The sequence below is a fragment of the Triticum urartu genome, chromosome 1A, assembly GCF_056163025.1.
Source record: "Triticum urartu cultivar PI428250 chromosome 1A, HENAU_Tu73, whole genome shotgun sequence".
Classification (NCBI taxonomy): domain Eukaryota; kingdom Viridiplantae; phylum Streptophyta; class Magnoliopsida; order Poales; family Poaceae; genus Triticum; species Triticum urartu.
Genome location: NC_141873.1, coordinates 374,368,916 through 374,378,734, shown reverse-complemented (window position 1 = coordinate 374,378,734; position 9,819 = coordinate 374,368,916).

Genomic DNA, 9,819 nt, shown 5'->3' with positions numbered 1-9,819 from the left:
TTGTCACACGATTTGAGGTCATTTTCAAGTTTAACCAACCGCGTCGATTCACTTCTAACTTCCCTTCCTAGTGGTTGTCAATTTTTTGAAGACATGCGGGCACTATAAGGTCCAGATTTACGTTCATGGTAGAAAAGAATCAATTTGAGTAGTAAGAATATATTTTTATGACACACAACCATCAGGCAAAATCATAAATACTGAAGCCGGAGCCGAGCAAAACTTGTTGTAATAGACAGTTAGAAAGTCGCCGTGCTAAGATCTCATAGAACCAGCGCACCACAGTAGCAGTCATCATCGATGAAGAAAGCCGTAGATCAGAAGGATCAGACCTGTAAATACCCAAACAAAGACGAACCAAGACCGACCCAAACAGATCCACCGAAAAGCAGCACCGACCGAATCCCGCGAGATCCGACAGAGACAAACCTTCACACGCCCTCCGGCGATGCTAGACACAACATTGGGACAGGGATAGAACGTGGGAGATATTATTTCTAATGATGGACATCGCCGCCGCCACACAACCCCAACCAAAACGCTGAATCTAATAAGAACGAGAAGGAGGTCCCTCCCGCCAGCGGGGGGCCGAGATTCTTCGCACCTTCATGAAGATGAGGCGAACTAAGAGGAGAAGAACTTTTCTTGTGAAGGAGGAAAGAGATAAGTTCGAGAGCGTTTAACTTCGACTGAAGGCGCACTAGATGATTCTGCTGACGTGTAGGAGTACTACACATCTTGCAGTTACCAAAAGCAGTACCGCTGAGTGGCATCGTTCCACACGTCGCACAAGGAGGCTTCCACTTCAGCACAGCAACAACAAAAGAACAGTTTAGTTACCTGATTACCTCATCGGCGAGGAGGCTAAGTTAGGCCGCAGCTCTGCTGATTAGTTACCTCATCTTTCTTTCTTTTTTTTTTTGCGGGGAAGTTACCTCATCTTTCTACGATGCATGCTTTGCTAGATAATATACTATAATTAAAAAAAAAGTAGCCAAAGATCATGTGGTTCTCCGTGCCTATGTATGTCTTCTGTCTGAGGTCAGTCGTTCAAGACATTGTGGTTGTCACACGATCCGAGGTCATTTTCAGGCTTAAGCAACCGCGTCGATGCACTTTTAACTTCCCTTCTTCCTGGTGGCTGTCAATTTTTCGAAGACATGCGGGCACTACTAGGTCCAGATTTACCTACGCTGTAAAAAAGAACCAATTTGAGTAGTAAGGATATATTTTTCTGACGGGCAACTATCGGGCAAAATCACAAATTCTGTACCGCTACTGATGGACGTCAATTTGCACTAAAGTTATACTACCACCACCTCCCTCCATTTCTGAATATTGGCCGTTTTCAAAGTTTAAATTGAACCTACAGAACGTCTTATATTCAGGAACGGAGGGAGTATCTGCCAAGGCGTTTTATATATTTAAAAACAGAGGTAGTACAGGTGCCGGGGTTTCTGATCCACGGGCACCTATGGGACCGGCGGACCGGGTCCCTTTTGGTTCGGCGGGGGCCGGAGGTTGCGCAAAGAGCAGATCGAGGCGAAGCAAGCGAGCGGTTGGTCGTGCGAGGAGTAAACCGAGGCGAAGCACGCGAGCGATTTACCCAGGTTCGGGCCGCACGGATGCGTAAAACCCTACTCCTGCTTTGTGGATTGGTATTGATTTCTAACTCGGGAGCGAGCGCGAGTGTGTAGAATTGTTGAACCTCGCGAGAGCTCTCCAGATGGCCGACCCCCTCTACGTTGCACACGGGCCTCCTTTTATACTCAAGGGGTTACCGACATAGAGCAACGGGGGCCAAGGGCAAAAATGGAAAGGGTGCCGTGGGTAGGCACAGCTAGGTGCTGTAGTAGGCACAGCTAGCTGCTACAGTGTTATCATACCTAACCCTGACGGCAGGGGACAAGGGCATTAAATGCCCGTCTGTGTCGCCTAGACAGCACCGAAAGGGACCGCTAGGGACGCCACCGTCTTGCCACGATGGTTGTCTTGTCAGCGCCTGCGTGCCACAACACACCCCTAGCTGCACAGCCTCCTGCCACGTGCGCTCGGGAGGGGCCCCGGAGCGACACGTGGGTGTGCTGGAGCGCGGGCGTGGAGTGGGGGCTTGCCGCGGCAAGCGCCTTGCCGCGGTCGTTGACTTGTCGCTTCCGGGAGCTTGTCGCTCACCGGGCCTTGTCGGGGCGCGTAGCGCGCCGCGGCAAGTTCCTTGGAATGCCTCGGACGGCCTTCCCGGCAAGCGCCTCTTGCCGGGGCCTTGGAACGCTTCTGATGGCCTTCCCGGCAAGCTCCTCTTGCCGGGGTCTTGCCTTCTTCCCGGCAAGCTCCTCTTGCCGGGGTCTTGTCTTGAGTACTTTGTTCTTGAATGGTCTTCAGAGGGACCACGGGGAATCTTGGCGGTGACCTGGCAGGCCTTGCCGCGGGGCGCTGCGACTGCCCGTGCACAAGTTCGGGGTACAAGGGTTCCCCTACTCTAGTACACCGACAGGAGCCCCCGGGCCTGGGCCAGACACGGTGCCGAGCGCTGTTGGGCCAGGCCCAAAACAGTGCACGGGCACGCGCGGCCTAGGTCACGTCGCACATCCCTCCGCTTCCCCCGCGCCCTCCCCCCGAACGGCACGCGTTGAATGCGGCGTCGTGGGGGAGGTCGTGGGGGTTCCTTCTCTCGAAATGCGGAACGTCCGCCCCCTTCCCCCTTTAAGAGCAGGGGAAGCGGGGGCAGTTGGCCCATTCGCCCGTTGCCGTTCCCAATCTCGGAAATCTCCGCCGCCCTCTCGCCTCCCCAAAGCAGAGAGAGAGAGCAGCGCCTCACCCTCCACCGCCGCCAGCATCACCAACGCCGTCGACCCCCTCCACTGCTTCCGCCATGGCTCTGAAAGCCGACAGGGGGAAGACCGTGAAGACGACCGAGACTCATCGGCTCGCGGCGCTGCGGAGGACGCGAGCCGTTTTTCCCCCCAAGCTCGGCGCGACGGAGCTGAAGGCGGACTATTCTCTGTTCTGGTCGGCGGAGACGCGCGCGCATCCGCGCACAAGAGTTCTCCCCGCCGCCGCCTGTAAGACTGCCCCAAATGGGTACGCCTTCTTCGCGTTGTTCTTCTATTGCGGGCTCTGCCCGCCCTTCTCTGATTTCTTCTGCGACGTCATGAACACCTATGGGTTCCACCTCCTCGACTTCACCCCCAACGCCGTTCTGACGATGGCAGTTTTCGCGCATCTCTGCGAAAACTTTGTCGGAGTTCTTCCCAATGTGGCCCTCTTCCGCCATTTCTTCACTCCTCGGGTAGAGAGAGGAGAGCCTCTATCCGGCGGGATCGCCTGGATCTCGAGGCCCGGCAAGAAGGAGACCTATCTGGAGGGAGAGTTCCGCGGCAAGTGGGAGGAGTGGAGGGCTGACTGGTGCTGGATTGTCGAGGAGAGTCCGCAGCCCTTCACCGCCCGGCGCCAAACCCCGGTGGCGCGCGGTGACGACTGGAGCGACCTAGCCCCGGAGGACGACAGGCTGGGGATCGCCGTCACCAGGATCCTGCGCCTCCAGAATGCCGGGCTCACTGTCGGCGCGGTTGGCGCAGACTTCCTCCGCCGCCGCATCGCCCCCCTGCAAGAGCGGGGGAGGACAACTTGGGAGTTCAAGAACGTGACAGACATTATGAGGCTGCGGCCGGGCCTCAACTACAACTTCACAGTCCTGGAGCTCCATGCGATGCTGCAGGAGCTGTTCAGGTATGACCCCCAGCATCCCGAGGTGTTCAGGTTGCCGGGGGGCGTTGTGCCTTTGTGCAACAACTCCGCGCTCGACCGCATCCGTGCAATGATGCCGGAATGCGACTCGCACGGGATTGTGCCAACTTGGCAGGAGCCTGCCGACGAGGTCGTGCAGCACTTCTTCGACAACTTGGTGGAAGTGGCCGTCCGCCCCGACGAGAAAGACGGCCTCACTCGCGACACTACTGACGCGGAGATGGCGCGCATCGCCACCAGGCTGGAGGAGGCGGCGGCAGCCGCAGCCGCGGGCGAGTTTGGGTTCACCACCGCGGAAGCAGACGCGGCAGAAGTGGCGAGCTGTGGCGAGCAAGGGGAGTCTGCCGGCAAGGAGGGGCTTGCCGGGCAAGATGCTGAGCCGAGCGAGCCTACCAAAGATACGGGCAGCTCGCGGCAAGTCGACTCCTCTTCCTCCTTGCCTCCGGACGGCCCACCAGAATCAGAGGCCCCAACGCCGCCCAGGAGGCGTCTCCGTAAGGCTGGCGATGAGGTGGAGCGGCAAGCGGGTCAACAGTCGCCACGCCGCGTGACGCGCTTGACCTCGGCAAACACCGTTGCCGCGGGAGCGCCTCATGCTACGACGGCAACTGGAGCGGGGTCCAGCCGGACCACCGCTTCGGTCCCAGCCGCTTCCCGTGCCGTGCCGACAGCCGCAGCGGGGTCTTCTCAGACCGCCACCACTGCTCCCGCTAAGCGGCCAAGGGAAGCTTCTCCTCCGCCTCCTCGCTCTGGGAGCGCGCCGGGCTTCGACTTCTCCGCGCTGAGCTCCGACGAGGAGGATGAAGAAGAGTAAGCTTCTCTTGCTGTACTCGCATTTCTTCGGTTTTTGTTGTTGTTCTTGCTTTTCAATTGCTTTTCCTTGAGCCTGCTCCTTTTTAGGACTCTGACCCAGAGAGCAGCAAAGAGAGCTAAGGCCCCGGTGGTCATCGTTGAGGACGTGCCCACTGCGACAACAAGTGGCGCGCCCGAGACAACCTTGCCGGACTTGGCAACTTTCCTCCATGGCAGCCCCCAGCGTAAGTGTGTGAACTTTTCGCCGCGGTGAGACGCACATGGGTACTTGTCTTTGCTGATATCCGCTTGTTGCCTTGTGTAGGAGCAGAGCAGCCTCACCAGGAGCGTCCGGAGACAGCCCCCGGCATGCCATCTGCTTCAACTACGCCGCCCAGGGAAAATTCTCCGGCAAGAGATTCATCGGCAGGGGGTGGCTCTCCGGCAAGGGGAAGCTCTCCGCCAAGGGACGGCGCCAGCATCCCCCCAGCGGCAGAGACCATGGCCACCGAGCCCAGCGCAGGTAATCTCCTTGCTTCAAATCTTCCCTTGGGTTCTTCTTCTTCTGGTCTCTTTGATTTTTTGGCTGGATCTTGTTTGACTCTTTCCCCCTTCACCGGCCATCAGACCCATCCGCTGCGGAGCGGATGGGGACCGAGGTTGCCGCTGAGGACGCAGCCGGTGGCGGCGACGCTGCCAGCGCCGAGGCCGCCGAGGCTGGCGCCGCGGCGGCTGGCGAGGGATCTGGCGATCGTACTGACGGCCCAGAGACCGCGGGAGCGCCAGGCGCTGCACCGACCGCCGAGCCGTCCGCCGAAGCCACGGCGCCAAGCATCGAGGAGCCCCAGCCGGGCGTTTACTTGAAAGCCGGCGAAGGCGTCTTCATCAACCTCCCCTGGGCATCAAGCTCCAGGGCGTCGGTCAAGGGGGAGGTCTTCGACGGGGAAGTGCTTGCCTCCGCGGGTCTGAAGCTGGTCGACGCGCCGAGCAGCAGTAGCAATGAGCCCGAAGAGGAGCTGCTGCTGCGCAGGTTGATGTCGCTCTACCGCGCGCGACAAGCCAAGCTGGAGTCCCGCGAGGTGCTTGTCGCGAAGGCGGGAGCAGACATTGAGAAGTGCGCAGACGAGCTCGCGGGTTTCCATCGGGAAGCCGTCCGATCCTTGGCAGAGGAGCGGGAGCAGCTCGCTGAGGCGAAGAAGGCCTTTCTCCTCGAGAAGGCCGAAGCCGAAGAGCTGCAGCGACTTGCCGCCGTGAAGCTAGCCGCGGAAGTGGGCGAGCAGGCGCAGCGGAAGGTCAACCTCGACGCTCACGAGGAGGAGCTTTCCGCGCGCGAGGAGAAGCTGGGCGGAGCCCTCAAGCAAGCGGAGGACGCTGCCGCCGCTGCCGAGGCCGCCAAAAAGGTGCTGGAGATGAAGGTGGTGCAGTTGGAGGCTGACCGCAAAGCATATGGCGAAGAGCTCAGCGCCGCCAAGGACTCCAACGCCGCCCTCGAGTCGAGGCTGGTCGCTTTGACCAAAACGCTGGACGGCGCCTAGGAGCGGGAGGCGGCCTTGAAGAAGGAGATCGATACCGACAAGGCGTTGCTGGAGAGTGCTGCCACCATCCAAAACGCCTTTAGGGATACGGTGGAGCACTGGACAGAGAGCCTCGTGAACGCCGCCGGGGATATCGACAAGGAGCTGGCGCAGCTGGGGGTGGAGGACTTCGGATACTCCTCCGACGAGAACCTCCAACCTAGCGCCAAGCTCACTATGTTCTTCCAAGGCGTGGCGACGGCACTCCAGCGGCTCCGAGATGAGATCCCGAAGCGGCTGGCCGACGAGTCGCACGAGATCTGTGCGGGAGCCCTTCAGAAGGTGTTGATGAAGGTTGCCTTCCGGAATCCAGGCCTCCGCCTCCACAACGTTCTCAGATCCTTGCCGCCTGATATCGATCAGGAAGAGCTCAAGGCCCTTGTCGCACCCATTGTGGACAAGGTGAGCGGGATCAAGAGGGTCGAGGGCGACCGCGTCGACTAGGCCGCCGGCTTCCTTCTTTCCTTGTCGCTGCTAGCTATGTCATAGAAAACATTTATTAGAGCTGCGACAAGCTATTTTTGTAATATAACTTTCTTCTGGATAGCCATTGCAATGTTATTCCCTTTACTTGACTCCTCCCTTTGTATGTTTTCGCCCTACGCTTTTAGGGAACTTGCCGGTGCAGGCATCCGGTCCGCGAGCGCTGAGCGCGGAACTGGCGGTGCTGCTACTGCCAAGAAACCTTGTCGCAGCCAGCTGCAGCTCACTTAAGTTGCTGAGCGGGGCTCGAAGCAAAGTAAGGGCGCGGCTAGTGTAGCAACTAGCCGCAGCTAACTTACATTGTTGAGCAGGCTCAAAACGATGCAAGGACGCGGCTAGTGTAGCAACTAGCCGCAGCTCACCTAATGTTGTTGAGCGAGCTCGAAACAACGCAAGGGCGCAGCCAGCTACGAGTTGGCTCCTCCGCGCACAGGTTTCCTATACAAAGTGCAGTCGTTCAAGGGAGATAACTTAAAATTTAAAAAACTTGGCTGCTCAAACTTGGGCAACTTAGCTTTTCTGTCGTTTGCTCCCCGGCAAGACGAAATTTTTAAACGATGCCTGGTCCATACCCTTCTCTTCTCCCTTCCCCCCGGCAAACTTGTGGGCGAGGGGTCCTTTCTTTCCTTGGAAGAAGGAAGAAAAGAAAGAAGAGAAAATAAAGATATAGAGTCTAGCAGCTCGTTATCGCTTACCGTGGGGTTGGTGCTGCACAAATGTCAGATCATATATGCCAGAAAATAGAAAGCATAAAATCGACAGAATGTGCGGAGCACGCGAGCTTTACTGCGCACGGGATCTGCGCCCGGCCTCGTACAAAGGATCACATGCAACAGCGGCAAGACTTTGTACAAGAGGTGGTTGCCGGAACGGGTTCCGACAACCGCGCCTTACGGGTAAAACTTACGAAGATGCTCGATGTTCCAGGAGTTGCTCACTGGGATGCAATCTTCGGTCTCAAGGCGGACAGCGCCGGGCCCAGTGACTCGTTTCACCCGGTAAGGGCCTTCCCACTTCGGCGTCAACTTTATATGTTTTTGCCCTACGCTTTTAGGGAACTTGCCGGTGCAGGCATCCGGACCGCGAGCGCTGGGCGCGGAACTGGCGGTGTCGCTACCGGCAAGAAACCTTGTCGTAGCCAGCTGCAGCTCACTTAAGTTGCTGAGCGGGGCTCGAAGCAAAGTAAGGGCGCGGCTAGTGTAGCAACTAGCCGCAGCTAACTTACGTTGTTGAGCAGGCTCAAAACAATGCAAGGGGGCGGTTAGTGTAGCAACTAGCCGCAGCTCACCTAATGTTGTTGAGCGAGCTCGAAACAACGCAAGGGCGCAGCCAGCTACGAGTTGGCTCCTCCGCGCACAGGCTTCTCATACAAAGTGAGCCGATCCGCGGGGAATAGCTTAAAAATTAGAGATCTGGTTGCTCAGGCTTTGGCAACTTATCTGTTTTGGGTGTGCTGATGTGCATGGTGGTCTTGGGCGCTCCGAGATCCACCAGCTCGATCTGGGTCCAGCGAGCGCATGGTACCGTGAGTACCATGACGCTGCCGGTCCCGCGCCTCCTGAGATGGGCGCGGTGCATGCACGGACGCCGAGGTTTTGGAGTGCGCCCGGTCATCGTGGGAGCCGGCTACGCCGCCGGCGGGCAGCACGGCCTTGCCCTGGGACCTGTCAGCACCGCGAGTTCCCTCGTCGACGCGTGTTCCTCCGCCGGCGCCTGCCCCACCATCCGTTTGCTCCGACGGTGGGTGGCTCGGCGCGAACGGAGCAGCTGCCTCCGAAACTTTCTTCTTCGGTGGCATGTTGATGAAGAAGATGAAGATTTAGCTCGCAAGAACGCCGGATCTGATGTTGATGAAGATGAAGAAGATCTGGCTCGCAAGGACGCTGGATCTGATTCACACAACATCGACGCCCCCTACCTGGCGCGCCAGAGATGCCGGGGTTTCTGATCCACGGGCACCTATGGGACCGGCGGACCGGGTCCCTTTTGGTTCGGCGGGGGGCGGAGGTTGCGCAAAGAGCAGATCGAGGCGAAGCAAGCGAGCGGTTGGTCGTGCGAGGAGTAAACCGAGGCGAAGCACGCGAGCGATTTACCCAGATTCGGGCCGCACGGATGCGTAAAACCCTACTCCTGCTTTGTGGATTGGTATTGATTTCTAGCTCGGGAGCGAGCGCGAGTGTGTGGAATTGTTGAACCTCGCGAGAGCTCTCCAGATGGCCGACCCCCTCTACGTTGCACACGGGCCTCCTTTTATACTCAAGGGGTTACCGACATAGAGCAACGGGGGCCAAGGGCAAAAATGGAAAGGGTGCCGTGGGTAGGCACAGCTAGGTGCTGTAGTAGGCATAGCTAGCTGCTACAGTGTTATCATACCTAACCCTGATGGCAGGGGACAAGGGCATTAAATGCCCGTCTGTGTCGCCTAGACAGCACCGAAAGGGACCGCTAGGGACGCCACCGTCTTGCCACGATGGTTGTCTTGTCAGCGCCTGCGTGCCACCGCACACCCCTAGCTGCACAGCCTCCTGCCACGTGCGCTCGGGAGGGGCCCCGGAGCGACACGTGGGTGGATGTGCTGGAGCGCGGGCGTGGAGTGGGGGCTTGCCGCGGCAAGCGCCTTGCCGCGGTCGTTGACTTGTCGCTTCCGGGAGCTTGTCGCTCACCGGGCCTTGTCGGGGCGCGTAGCGCGCCGTGGCAAGTTCCTTGGAATGCCTCGGACGGCCTTCCCGGCAAGCGCCTCTTGCCGGGGCCTTGGAACGCTTCTGATGGCCTTCCCGGCAAGCTCCTCTTGCCGGGGTCTTGCCTTCTTCCCGGCAAGCTCCTCTTGCCGGGGTCTTGTCTTGAGTACTTTGTTCTTGAATGGTCTTCAGGGGGACCACGGGGAATCTTGGCGGTGACCTGGCAGGCCTTGCCGCGGGACGCTGCGACTGTCCGTGCATAAGTTCGGAGTACAAGGGTACCCCTATTCTAGTACACCGACAACAGGTCATGACCCGGACAATCCATATTGTCTTTACTTTCCGCGGTAAGCAAACGGAGTATCTCCTTGCTTTCTGTTTTCGAGCGGACCGATACCAAGCAAAGGGATAATCTCTTTGGCGAGGAAATTGCACAAACCATCGCTTATTGAGGCTAGTGTTGCACAAAACACCTACTATACAGGTTTGCTACGAAGAACACCATATATTGGTGTAATATATTGTAAATAGGTCTAATCTAGTGTTTA